We start from the raw sequence: 14607 nt of genomic DNA on the forward strand, positions 1-14607 counted from the left end.
ACCACAGCACCCTGTCGTTTCCCACGCTCTTCCACTGGAAAAGGTGCATGACACATCGCTCCCCAATATGAGGACCACGTGGGCACACATACAAGGACCAGATGGCCATACACGCTCGGACCACTAGCCGACACTAAGTGCGGAAGACCACAGACGGGTTACCAAACCATTAATTCCAACAAGCCCAGAGTAACATCGAAAATGCGCAGCTGGTCTGGTGGGTCTGCCCGAAACGGAGGTGCTGCCGCTGAAAAGCATGATATTTGTAGTGATAAACACAGGGTAGTCGTCTCACATGCGCCTCACTGACCGGTCTGGGCGAAAAACGGCGAAAACGGCACCCAAGGGACCCGGAGAAAAGATCAGAAAGGAGACAGGTGCCGGAGCTAGGGGACAGAAATGGGAGCTGATAGACGCATCAGGGCTGAGGGATAGACATCAGGGATGAGGGACAGAGATCAGACCTGGGGGACAGCCATCAGAATAATTGCAAACAAACAGATGTCAGGGATGGTGACGCCTAAGACTGGCTAGTGACGTCATCACAAGGCCTGCAAGAATGGGCGGGCTAGGGCAGTCTCCCATCACAAACTTCGAGAATAGTGTCACCATCATCTCACTTCGAGTGCAGTGTTGTCGTTTTTAGCCTAAGTGCAGTGCCGTTGTCTTCAAGCTTTCGTCTGTTAACTCTGTGTGCAGCATCGTTATCTGACTTTGCGTGCAGCATCATGGAGTTCTGACTTTGAAGGCAGTGCCGTCAAATTCTTACCTGGAGTGCAGTGTGTAGTGCAGTGCAGTGTCACCAACGCAGATATAATCGTCAAGTCATCCATATCTGGCGTTCGTGAGCTCGATTTCCAAATGTGACGGCCGTCAATTGGCAATGTTGTGCAAGGAACGGTGACGCAATCAAGCAACGACGTATTGAGGAGCTTGCTGTGTAAATAGAGAGCTTTTTCATATGTGGTGCTGACCTCAATATCTTCAAATGTAGAACATCCCCTTTAAGTTGTTATGTGCAATCATTTCTGTGGCATGCTGTTTTTTATATTGCGTTTGGCGTTATGGAGTCACAGCAAGCTCCCGTGGTATTGGTTCACAGTTGAAGCGTAGCGTGGCATCCCCGTACATTTTGTTGGCGGTGTGGGTGCGGTCACAGCAAGCTTTCATGGTGTACGGTTACAGCAAGCTCTCATGGTGTGCGGTCACAGCACGCTTTCATGGTGTGCGGTCACAGCAAGGTTTCATGGTGTGCGGTCACAGCAAGCCTTTGTGCCAGGCTTCACTGCGAGCGGACCTTACCCGCTGGAGCGAGCTGTTTCGCCGTGTTGTTGCGCGCAGGGGCCGGGCGCAGGCTGCGTCATACGAAGCCTCTACGAAAATCTACCGTTCGGCGACTCTACCGTGCTGCTCTGCCATGTTCTACCATGCTATCAGTGCCTCGCGTCGCTCGCCGTCGGCAAGCGTTCACGTGCTGTTGGAAGGATAACGCCGAGGTGCCTAGGGTTGCATGATTGCCTTTTTGAGGGAATCTGGATCTCGCTGCAAGCCCATAGGACCTGACTTTACTTGAAGAATAAAGGTATGTGCTGACACTTAACCCTGGTTATACTTGCCAACAGGGCAAGCTAGATATTGATAAGCGTCCAATGCTGATCAGTGTGCATTCTGAGACATAACAAGAGGAAAATATACAACTCGCGATCAATACTTTGCTCTTTTCGTGTCGCGAAACATTGTGAGATTTTCTTCGCAGACAAGCAACACTTCAGCTCTATCAATAACAGGACTGTCAGTTATGACCTGTTCGAATTTGTGCCTGTCCCTGAGCGGTAATTTCTCGGGATTCGATGAATGAATAAGAGGATTGACAATTCATCTCACCATCATGCGTAGTTTGTCCTATCAACACACCCCAGCGTGTGGTGCCTAGGTATGTGCCGCGCCACCAAAGTTGGCGTTCTGAAACTGAGAAGCTTGTCGAGCGAAGTTGGCATGCGACGTCATAGCTGGAGACCCATCCATCACCCAGAGGCGCCTCTGGAGCGGTGTTTAAGTGGCGGTTCATGATGTGCCACGGCTGCTGGAGGACGGGACATCGCCAGAGCCAGCGAAACAGCTCTGGCGATGTTACTGCTCCTCAGTAAATTGTTACTGCACTGTAACAGTGAGCTGTTACTGCACCTCCGGCAATAAATGGCTGTACGAAGCCAGCTGTTTTTATTGAGCAGGAAGAGGGACGAAGAGGCAAATTGTTGCCATGGTAACGTCGAAATGCGAGCCTCGCCTAGTTTCAGAGTTAAGTGTCCACGCAGCCTCCTTTCAGCCACCTACACATACTTCCAAAAAAATATGTATGCAGGTGACTAGGTTTTAGACTTGACAGCCGGCTTCTCATCCACCGCCCAAGGCTAGGGGACACTGATGCAGCGCTTTGTGGGTGTCAGTTTACTGCCGAAGAGCCATAAACAGCGATACACTCCATGAAATGTTCGCCGAGTTTGGACACAGACGGGTTTCGGTCACAGCCTACGGAAGTGTTGCCAAGACACGTGTCGGCGGGCTAAAGCGGGTCGTGATTTGCACCTTCCATGACGCTTAGCCCGAAAGGAGCATGCGAAATATATTCAAAAACTGTGTTCAGTCTTCTCGAACGAGACAGCGCAGCAACATAGATGGATTCTCTAGTGGGGAAGATGGGCCACCCAAGATGGAAAGTCGGTTAAGAAGATTAAAGCAAATGTGGGCGCGGGTGCGTTAGTATGCAAGGAATGTCCGGTAGAAGCGCCATATCATCACGACGCTGAGCTGAGACACTGGAAAAACAAACAGGTTTTACTTTTCACACAGGGGTACAACTGTGAATTGTTTGACAACTGGTAGTCAAATGACAGGCAGTTTGGGTGTTTTCGCTAAAAGACGTCTTGCCTTGGGTATCCAAGGTAACCTACGCTCCAACGTGCTCAATTTCGTAAATTGCTCTAAACCACAAGATACCCGGGCTCCACTGCACATTGCTAGGGATAGTAGGCTCTAATGACGCCCCCCCCCCTCCGAGGGCCCCATCGCAGGATCACGGAAATCGTCGTCAGAGATCACGTCACGGAGATGACCTGAGAGATCACGTCACGGAGATGATCGCCAGAGATCATGTCACTGAGATGATCATCAGATATCACGTTACGGAGATCGTCGTCAGAGATCACGCCACGGAGATGATCGTCAGAGATCACGTCACGAAAATGACCGTCAGAGATCACGTCACGGAGATGATCACCAAAGATCGCGTCAGGAAGGTGATAGGCAGAGGTCATGTCACGAGGATGGCCGTCAGAGACCACGTAACGGAGATGATCGCCAGAGATCACGTCATGGAGATGATCGCCGGAGATCGCGTCACGAAGATGATCGCCTCTGGACAGCGGACGGCAAGCGGACGACGGGCAGCGGGCGGACAGCTGGCGGCGGCGTCCGCCCGGATCCGCCGCCTGCTGCGTCACCGACCGGAGGCACGACCGTGACGCGCCGCGCGCCGCCAGCGTGACGGCGGCCGCGTGACGGGCGTGACCCGTGGGCCGTCACGCCCCCTCCCCCCCGCCGATCGGGTCACTGAGCGGGGGTCCAGCGGCGGCGGCAGGCGGGTGCAGAGCGTGCCGCCGGGGACTGCACGGAAGTGGACTTAAGTGGACTGGAGCGAAGCTATAAGTGACCTCAGCGACACCGCACCGAAACAAGTCCGGCGGATGTGAACAGCTGGCTTTTTGGGGAGCACAAGGAAACGTAACTCATAAATTCCCAAAAAGGGCGAGATCTGCCGTAAACCTTCCGCTAAGCCGTATGTTTCGCCGTGGAACAGTATATGACGCAGCAGCGCGCCCCTTTCAGGAACTATACACTGCGTCGGCCCTTTACCAGAACCCTGATGCCGCTTTTGTCACTTTTTATTGGACCATCGATGGGTTGGGCTCCAGCAGACTTGTGTTTGACTCAAATTCTTTTGAGAAGGCTCAGTATCGACTCACATATTTTGCAATCCGATTCAGCTAAAAACTCATAGCCGTTCTAAATATTTTGATTTAGCTCGGTTTAGACTCATTGCTTGCATCAAATTATGTGACTCATCACTTATGCAGCTTGCAAAATCAAGCATACTGTTCAGTTCTGGCTCGCTGCCTTGTGGTTCATGAGCCGTATTACTCATTCATATATATATATATATATATATATATATATAATATATATATATATATATATACCATGATGCGGAAAATAGTACGTATAGTCTTCTAGCAAGTTTGTAGTTTGAACGTAGCAAATGCAGTGCAGCAAAACAGTGCATGGATTGCAGTACAAAAACCATATTGTTGTTCATTATGTCATACCACAATACAGCACCGGGATAGTGCCACAATGAAGCTGTTGGCCTATGCGAATACAAAATGTACCACATTGATTGACTATTCTATGTCAAGCCTATAAGACAGAAGCTTACAATTTATGATTGACTGGTAACGACTGATTTAACAATGCCAAAGGACTATCAACAGCGAGACTGTCATTGCACCACTGTGGTTATTCCAGGGTTAACTTTAAATTGCATGAATAATCCTAAGCAAACAAAATTTTTGATGGCCCAGCCTCACCATCTTTACCATAGCAACAGCGATGTTTTGCCAATCAATTCATAGGAACTTTACAACTTAATTAATTTTCGCAAGATACCCCATTTCCAGTTACAAACAATAAAAGTGACTACTGTGCGCACCACATGATATCAATTTCAGGACTACCGCACTGCAGGCAACGATGGGTCAACAATAAAGTATTGACAAGATCATCAACAGCATAGCCGCAACAGCAGTAGCACAGCATATCGTGCTTTGATTTTAACAATCTGCCATAAAAGACGGCGATCGCTACGTTGATTACGTCAAACAGTCCACCAAGGCTTTTCTTACGGCCAGCACCAAGACAAAAAATTCACAAACAAACCACCCATTAACCCGCCATCCGACACAGCCCCCGCGACGAGGATGGCCGGTTGGCGTCAGCTTTCGTGTGTTTCGAGGTATCCTTTAGGTCTGGCTGCCAGATGCTGCCATGTATTGCTGTCCTCACCAAAGCATTCCCTGACGCCATCAAACAATGACGTAATGGGGCGCATTTTTACATACTTTGAAATTTTCCTACTTTACGTTGTTTTTTAACCTTGAAAGCTTACCAATAGTCACAAGTAAGCTTTTCCCATCATATCTGATGCCTACTTCAAATCTTCAATTGTGGAACATTCCCTTCAAGTGGCAGTGCATGAGGGGCCAGGTTTGGATTTGTTCAAGGTCGTGACATCTGACCTTGAAAATATGGCCGGCGCTCGAATTTTATATGCAGCTTTTTTCAATGATTTTAGCGTAGGAGATAGGAATGTAGGATGTTTGAGCCATGCAATATCCTCTGGTTCCAGGCTGAGATTTGGCAAACTTTTGTTCAAGATTAACAATATTGTGTTTGTTGCTTATAAATTGTTGTGCTGATCTGGCAGAAAACTTTATAACTAATGTGGCGTGCTGTCCATCTTAACACTGAGATGGTCCGTTGAGTTGTCTGGAACATGTTGTCTCCACCGTTTCCTCGTGTTCACATTTGTATTCAAGACGAATGATTCACCGACATGACACTGCAAGAAATGATCGGCTCAGATTCAGCTCATGCTGTTAACGAGGAATGTGATAAGGCTCAGCGGCATTTTTCATGTGACTGTGATTCATGTGACTCAGCGGCATTTTTCCCTAGTGAGCCCATTCATCTGATGACTCACCCCAATGCGATTGACTCGTGAGCCGATTCAGGGTCCAGCTGGAGTCGAACACAAGTCAAGTCTCTAGTCACCATTCCTAAAATATAACTGCACCGCGGTACCCCCCCCCCCCCCCCCCCCCCCTTCTCGCCAGGGTGAGAGGCGGGCGACGCCATATAACCTCAGCAGCTGAGTGCCTCACCAAGGCCCAAGGATTCAATGATCAAATCAAAACCTCTGTACGCATATCACTATGAGTAAAAAACAAAAATGGTCCAAACAAGGGGCCGTCTGAATCCGAGCAGCGTCACGTCGCTGTTGCAGCTGCAAGCAGCTCTGCCTGCAAGTCGCAACCGCAACATGCCGACCGTCCGTCACCCGACCCGCCGCCACGTGCAAAACCCGACAGCCGCCGGCGGCGGCGGCGGCTGTGTAGCGGTGATTCAGCGGCGCGAGAGAGGGAGGCACGCACCCGTCAAAACCACGCACCAGACCGCAGCCACCGTTCGTTTACGCGGCCTGTCCCCAAAATACGGGTCTATCTCAATGATGATACGTAGGATATCATACTCCCGCCACATCCCCTGCACGCGGAGCTGCCTTTGATTGCATTGCCCCCGCCCCCCCCCCCCCCCCTGTCGGGGATTCTGACGCCGCCATTGCCGCGGAGTCTGACCGGAGGCGGGGTGGGGGGAGGGGAGGGGAAGTGCCGCCGCGCCGGCCGTTGCCAGGTCCGTTCTGTTCGAGCCGGCAGACCGAGGCTGCGGGACGTGATCAGGGAACGTCTGCAGGTATGCGAAACTTGGCCACTGCTGTGCCCTCGGATGTTGTCTGGTGCGCGCGTCTGGTGAGATATGAGCATGGGAAGAAACTTGGCCACTGGTGTACCCACGGGATGTGTCTGTGCGCGCGTGTCTGGTGAGATATGGAGCATGGGGAGAAACTTGGCCACTGGTGTACCCACGGGATGTGTCTGTGCGCGCGTGTCTGGCGGGATATGAGCATGGGGAGAAAACCTTGGCCACTGGTGTACCCACGGGATGTGTCTGTGCGCGCGTGTCTGGGGAGATATGAGCATGGGGAGAAACTTTGCCACTGGTTGTACCCACTGGGTGTGTCTGTGCGCGCGTGTCTGGCGGAATATGAGCATGGGGAGAAACTTGGCCACTGGTGTACCCACTGGATGTGTTGGTGCGCGCGTGTCTGGGGAGATATGAGCATGGGGAGAAACTTTGCCACTGGTGTACCCACTGGGTGTGTCTGTGGCGCGCGTGTCTGGCGGAATATGAGCATGGGGAGAAACTTGGCCACTGGTGTACCCACTGGATGTGTCGGTGCGCGCGTGTCTGGCGGGATATGAGCATGGGGAGAAACTTGGCCAATGGTGTACCCGCGGGATGTGTCTGGTGCGCGCGGGTCTGGAGAGATATGAGCATGGGGAGAAACTTGGCCACTGGTGTACCCGCGGGAGGTGTCGGTGCGCGCGTGTCTGGCGAGATGTGAGCATGGGGAGAAACTTGGCCAATGGCGTACCCACTGGATGTGTCGGTGCGCGCGTGTCTGGCGAGATGTGAGCATGGGGAGAAACTTGGCCACTGGTGTACCCGCGGGATGTGTCGGTGCGCGCGTGTCTGGCGAGATGGAGCATGGGGAGAAACTTGGCCACTGGTGTACCCGCGGGATGTGTCGGTGCGCGCGCGTATGATGAGGGATGAGCACGGGGCTGAAATGCCTGTGTCACTGCGCTGGGAGAAGGGGGGGGGGGGTGGGAAACTGAGAGAACACTGGCTCTTTGCCCAGCGTCAGTGTACAAGGCCATGATTGGACGACAAGCATACGAGCAAAGTCTGCGGAGATTATCCCCAACAATGTTTGCATGGTGTGTCCGGTGACCTTAGACTGCAGTGTTTGCTACCCGGTTGCTGACCTGTCCGCCTTTCCAGACATGGGTATGGACCTGTATTACATGGATCTGAGCGCCCCCTGCCGGAGCGTGTACCTGCTGGCCAAATCCTTGGGTATCGACATGAACCTCAAGGTCACTGACTTGATGAAGGGCGAAAACATGACGCCCGAGTTCATCAAGGTGAGCTGCATCGGCTGTTGATGAGACATTGTCACCGTGTGTCGGGGAGAATCATGTCGAATATGCGTACGGTGCACGACCTGAATGCCAGACGGTGCACGGGTCAGATGCCTCGAACGGTGCACGGGTCAGATGGCTCAGACGGTGCACGGGTCAGATGTTCCAGACGGTGCACGGGTCAGATGTTCCGGACGGTGCACGGGTCAGATGTCTCAGACGGTGCACGGGTCGGATGCCTCAGACGGTGCACGGGTCAAATGGCTCGGACGGTGCACGGGTCAGATGCCTCGGACGGTGCACGGGTCGGGTGCCTCGGACGGTGCACGGGTCGGGTGGCTCAGACTGTGCACGGGTTGGATGGCTCAGACGGTGCACACGATGAGTGTTGGACGGTGTCAGATGGCTTGGACGGCGCACACTGTCGGTGTTGGCTGGGTTTAGTTTCGGTCTTCTGATGTTCGGTTTATCGAGACCGACTTGTATTGAGCTGGGTGGCCTCTTCTAATGGCTGGTTTATCGAGACCGACTTGTATTGACCCGAGCGGTCCCTTCTGATAGGTGGTTTATCGGGACCGAGTTATATTGAGCTGAGCGGCCTCTTCTAATGGCTGGTTGATCGAAACCGACCTGTGTTGACCAGAGGCGTTACCTCACGTGCTCCTGTTACAGATGAACCCTCAGCACATTGTGCCGACCCTGGACGACAACGGCTTCTATCTGTGGGAGAGGTGAGCACTCGGCACGGACCCGCGCCCGGGCTTAGGGTCGCCGCTGAAGCGACGGCGGCGCCCAATGCGCGCGTGGCGATGCGCGGATGCGCGATGCGATGCGATGCGATGCGGTTCAGCGAACCCTATTGCGTTGTAGGTCTGTTGATTAAGTGATAATACCACAGAAAATGACGTCATTTGCGTGCGTGATGAGCATGCGTCCGGTATTCGTTGGTGCAATTACATTTTAACAGATACTCGTGAGAAAACGGCGTTTTTTAATGGCATTCGAGTAGTAATCTGAGAATTCTGAACTGCTGGCTGGTTCACATTTCCGCCGTCTTTCGTTGTGCGATAGTTGAACTCTCTCAGCAGCAAAATCATGAATCTCATACAACCATAAATATCGAGGTTTTGTCCCGTGGCTGGGGGCTCGGCAACGGAAGTCTGTCTGTGAACAGAACTGCCACGCCGAGTGCCCTGTGGGCGGCTCGGCGCCCGGCAGAGTCCTGCAGGGCTTCCGAGCGCGGGTCGCGGCGATGCTGGTCTCTTCGAGCGGGGGTCGCGGCGACGCGGGTCGCGGCGACGGCGGTCTCTTCAGGCGCGGGTCGTGGCGACGCCGGTCTCTTCGAGCGCGGGTCGCGGCGACGCTGGTCTGCGACGCTGGTCTCTTCGAGCGCGGGCCGTGGCGACGCCAGTCTCTTCGAGCGCGGGTCGCGGCGACGCTGGTCTGTGACGCTGGTCTCTTCGAGCGCGGGTCGCGGTGACACTGGTCTCTTCGAGCGCGGGTCGCGGCGACGCCGGTCTCTTCATGGACAGCGTGTTGCCTCGAGGCAGTGGAGAGGTCCAGTGAAAAACGTAACATAAGCGTTCTGATGCACTTGTTATGCGCCTTCCCTTTCGGCTGTCCAATGGGATAAAAAAGTACACCGGGCTCGTTTTCAAAGGATATCGTATATTTCGTAGTTTGAAACGTTTTTGATATAAGGTCCAGGAGCGAAACGATGCTCCGATCTTCTGCCCGCCTTGACAAATTGCGAAGATGGATCGTTGGTGATGTAGCGTAAGAAACTGGGAGCTGAGTGAAACTAAGGTCCGTTATTTCGCTCCCCAACCGCGTTTTGGAGTTCGTCACGAGTCTGGAACAAACTTTCTTAAGGCACACATTGGTGATGTGCTGGCCATTCGAAATACCTATTTCCTTGATCCGAATGTATGGTAGCATATGTTGTACCCAGCTCAGTCATAAAGCATCCTTGATGTACACTTTGGTAACATATCTGTAGCATATGTGTAGCTACACAACCTTCAGCCTGCGTATAAGTCGCGTTCTGAAATCCCCATGGGGTAAGAACATTCCCTGGCCCCCTGGGCCTGTCAGCAGGGGAGGGGCACCAACCTCCCCTGCCCCCCCCCCCCCCCCTGCTGGGTCGCCCATACCCCCTGCTTTAGTCGAGGGCAAGTGTAGCTATGCCAATGGCCGCCTGCACCATCAAAAAGTCCTCAGTCTCCGTTTTCCATCGCATGACCTCAGACCACCATCGCATGACCTCGGACCTCTGTTGCATGACCTCAAACCTCCGTTGCACGCCGCGTGCGATCCCCGCCATACCGCAGGGCGGGCTTCGCTGCCGCAGCGTGCCATGACTCACACGCCGCCGCCGCCGCCGCCGGGCTTCGCTACCGCAGCGTGCCATGACTCACACGCCCGCCGCCGCCGCCGCCGCGCGCCGCGCGCCGCGCCCCCGCGCCTCCGCAGACGAAAGCTGCTAGTCATTCTCCCAGCCCCCCACCCCTCTCCCACCACTGACAGCGCAGCACGCCAGCCGGGACGTCCGGCGTAGAATGTGACCTTCACTGCAACCTTGAGGGGTTAGATGAGAGCATGGCGGGCGGCCGGACCCATGGGAGGGAACCGGGCCAGCCGCTCTGTCCGCCGCCCGCTGCCTGGGAGATGAAAGGCCATTGTGTTACGGATTGGGCGGCAGTTTTTTGCCCCAGTTTTTGCGGTTGTCGCGCTGGGGTCGCAGGGGCGCGTCTAGAGAGCAACCGTCAGTTAAAATTAACGGACACGTGGCTTATAACTTGCGTGTACACTTAGCAAATCTTCCGCTCAGAACCTGCTGGATACCCTCCTTGTATTTCGTGTAACACGCGCTCGGGTGGATGTTTTTGAATGAATGAATGAATGTATTTATAATGATAAATGATTATCATATATACAATACATTCATCTATAATAATACATAAATGTATTTATAATAAACGAATGAATTTGAACCCCGAAGGTTTTCCCAGAATGACTTCCGAAACGGCACGGCGTAACCGCGCAAAAACTTCTCATAGCTGCAGGCAATTACCTAGCAGGTCTTTTGGCATAACAAATTTGATGTACCTTGCAAGATCGCAGACCTGTTGCATGTCCAAGTCATGCCATGGCCTTAAGCGAAGGTCATTATTTAGGAACCGTTCAAGGTAATGCGACAAAGGAGCGTTAGAGGAAGCCGTACACCTCGAGTTCTCTTTAAAAAGTTTTTGGGGCAATACAACATTTGAATTTAGAATGACAACGGATTCCATACAAGCCACACAGCTCTAGTACCCTCTAGCAGGGGCGGATCTAGCCTGGAGTTTGGGGGGGGGGGCAACCGTTCGTCGCCAGTTGGCTGGTGTGGGATCCGAGGTCCAGTGCATAGTGCCTCTCGCGAGTACCTAGTAGGGACACCATTGAAGTACCGAAATGCTTTTGAATCTTCTACATACAGTATGCATGTTTATAATGCTCGTAACATAATCTATTATTTTCAAGTCAACTGGTCAGATGGAGTTTATTGTAAATGGTGATAACAGACGGTAAGTAGACGAAACTTTTATGAAGTTCCGGAAATGTTTTGGGAGGCCAAAACATACATGCAGAGTTTTTTGGGGGGCTATGGCCCGTGCCCCCCCCCCCCGCCCCAGGATCCGTCTATGCCCTCTAGATAGGTTCTGAGGCAATACAACATTTAAATTAGAATCACAACAAATTGCATGGGCCTAGCGTGGGGCGTAAAGACCGTACCAAAGTTGGAACTAACCTGCTTTTTTACTCGTCAGCTTGCCTTGTGAAGTAGTTTCTGATGCTCATTTCGAGTTTATTAATTGCAGGAACTGCCGCAGACATGTTCCATGGACTTCTTAGAAGTGAAAGTAGCTGATTAACCTAAAATGACCCACTTCAACATTTTGATTTAGGATCATACCGCCCAGCATAATCCCTGACGCTTATTCAAATGGCGAAATAGAAACGATCCACTAGGTTTTTGGTGACCTTGACCCTCTAAAGGAAAAAGGTCACTGACCTCAAGCGAACCCAGCGTCTTTTCGCTTACAACAGGTGTCTATGTTCAGGGGCGGTTACATGAGGTCTGGGGGCACTTCGGACACCAATCTGGAGTTCAGTCTTGTTTGACCTTGCCGTAGCCCAAGGCTCACCCATGAACCTCAAATTTTATCACAAGTGATTTCACACACAGTCCATCCCACCCAGTGGATTTGGTGTCTCCAGATTTCTCAGCTTTTGAGAATCTCAGGGTTTAGATTGCCCCCCGCCCCCCAGCACTTGAGCGGGGGGGGGGGGGCATTCAACCGGCCACCCCGGCGCGTGTTATTTGACGAACCGCTGAACCCCACAGATAGCTTTTGTACCTGGGCGCCAAGCTGCTTAAGGTAATGCATATCTGCACGAACTCGCATGAGTGTCGACTTGACATCCCTAGATCGGGCTGCGGCTTGATGGTCCAGTGATAAGAAGTGCTCCAGTTACGGACTCCTTCATGTTCCCACCCATGGAGATCATTTATGTTACATTAAAGGAAGTGTCTCGCCTTGCGGCATAGGTTCTCAAGCACAACTCGGGTGTTACACTTAGTTACTAGTTACGTCTACTGGGTAGTGCCACTGCTGCACCGTCAAGACATAACCAGGATATCAATTTTAATTATTTCCAGGTCCACATCACACTGTCAACGCTATGTAACAGCACTACGCTTTTTCCCTGCAGTTGCAACCACCGTCGCCATGACAAACGACTGTGCGCGCCTCTACTGGTGCGATAAAAACTTTTTGATTGGCCTGGCGGGCAGGAGCCTGCTGCTGAGAAGCTGTTTGGTTCAAGTTTGAACCAGCGCGTCACATGGATTCACATTTCCATTCCCAAAGTAAAAGTGCGCTTTGAAATGAACCACTGTGGTAAACGCCATGTGTAATAAATAAAAGTCAATCGCATAACTTTTCGCTGAATTGGCGAAATAATAGCATACTTTGCCTTTTAATATGCCATATGCCCTTTTTTCCTAAAGTGGTTTCAAGCTTTCATAGCATTCATTACACAAACATTTTGACACATAAGTGTGTTGCAAACAATACAGAAAGCACACGTTGAAAAAAGCTGGACATATGAAAGGTATTTCTGTCAGTGGTGAGCAGGGATTCAGAGATTTCTCCCGCTGTGTCGGTTACTTCAAAAGCTAAATTCTGATCTATTCGGAACGATTTCGAGGAAACTGGTATTACTGATCAAGTCGTACACGCCTCTTGTAACAATAAGCGAAAAATGCAAGACGGGTGGGGTACTCCTTGATTTCCTTAATTTATGACTTTGCCCTCTGGGCCCCCCCCCCCCCCCCCCCGCCGCCGTCCTGGTGTCGTCTATGGCTACCAAATTCCGCCAGCCACTGTCTGAATGTCCATCGCTTATATTGCATCAGCACGCCGTCAAATGACACAGCAGAATTGCACGTTGCCACCCGCCAGCGGGTCCTTGCAGCGGAGCAACGCGTTGACCTTGAAACATGCGGCCCGCGCTACAACCCTTGGCGGCCGCACCCAGCAACTGAGCGGGAATGCTGGTTCAGCAACGCCTGCCCGTGGTTTGCTGAGGCCGGAGTGTAACTGCCGGATTCCAGTGCAATGGGCTCTAGTCCCTCCCCCCCCCGCCAATTTTCAGAAGAAAGCGGGACAAATCCGGGGGAACACGTTTGTTGGCGTACTTTTTGTGCGGGGTGGGGGGGGGGGGGAGGGCGCGTAGATTCTGTCATTTGCCGTTGCTCAGCCTCTCCAAATAATTGTTTGCGAAACCACGCCCCCTGCGCTCAGGTTGATGGTGCAGTGGAATCGACACTGGGTGGTGAATTCTGGGCTTCCCAGTTGATGCTGACGCGGCGGTCAGATTACGCGCCCGGGGGGAGATAGAGGATTGATGGGGAAGCGAGCAATTCTGGTGGGGTCTGATTGGCGGCCAAGAGTTTGGTCACCCTACGCAACAGTTGACATTTGTTTATGCTAAATGAGCTGCGATGCGAAGTGCGTCGCACAACTGAAACAACATGTTATTGCAGCCGTCAAAAAGCTAAATAGCACAAACGTGGCGTGCGTGCGGCAAAGGGAGTCATATTTCCTGAAACAAATGGCCGGCTGCGTTGCGAGCCAACACCCCCCCGATCTTGATGCTCCGCGGCGGTGGTTTGTGCTCGGTGAGGCGGACACTTCTGACGTCACAAGATCCGGAACATAGCTGGGGTAACGACAGGTCAGGCGAAATCGCATCAGATCCACACGAAATGCAAAAAGGCTAGGTACCCGGATACGGGCAGCAGTCGAGCCATCAAAGGAGGCAAAATATTCGGATATCTCGTGGGGCTATCAAATAGCGACCGGTTCCACCAGTCATGGCAAAACGGCAGGCAGACATAGCCCCCACGCAGCAGTGCTAGTCCTACAACAACCGTATAGCAGACAACCAAAACTTTTGTATATATATTTTTTGCAATTTAAGAGGACTGTCGTACCTGAACCCTCCTAAACGGCTCTGTGTCATGCCAACGCTGCACACTTGCTGGAGCCTATACCACTATCATTTTTTGGGTCTCGAATTAAGGGAGGTGAATTTTCAACCCATTGATTAACATGTGTAATGAATTGGCGGCTCCCGGATCGTATGTCGCCAAAGTTTTTTTTAATTTCACCTGATCATGAAC

At 52.2% G+C, this 14607-nt stretch overlaps 1 long non-coding RNA gene across 1 annotated transcript; it reads left to right on the plus strand.

Moving 5' to 3' along the window:
* Positions 1-6513: 6513 nt before the first annotated feature.
* On the plus strand, positions 6514-8629 carry LOC119094500 (uncharacterized). Its single transcript, XR_005093767.1, has 3 exons — positions 6514-6585; positions 7738-7880; positions 8550-8629. It is a non-coding gene; the product is annotated as an uncharacterized LOC119094500 (long non-coding RNA).
* Positions 8630-14607: the final 5978 nt, after the last annotated feature.

The sequence above is a fragment of the Pollicipes pollicipes genome, unplaced genomic scaffold, assembly GCF_011947565.3.
Source record: "Pollicipes pollicipes isolate AB1234 unplaced genomic scaffold, Ppol_2.1 Scaffold_1600;HRSCAF=1878_pilon_pilon_pilon, whole genome shotgun sequence".
NCBI lineage: Eukaryota > Metazoa > Arthropoda > Thecostraca > Pollicipedomorpha > Pollicipedidae > Pollicipes > Pollicipes pollicipes.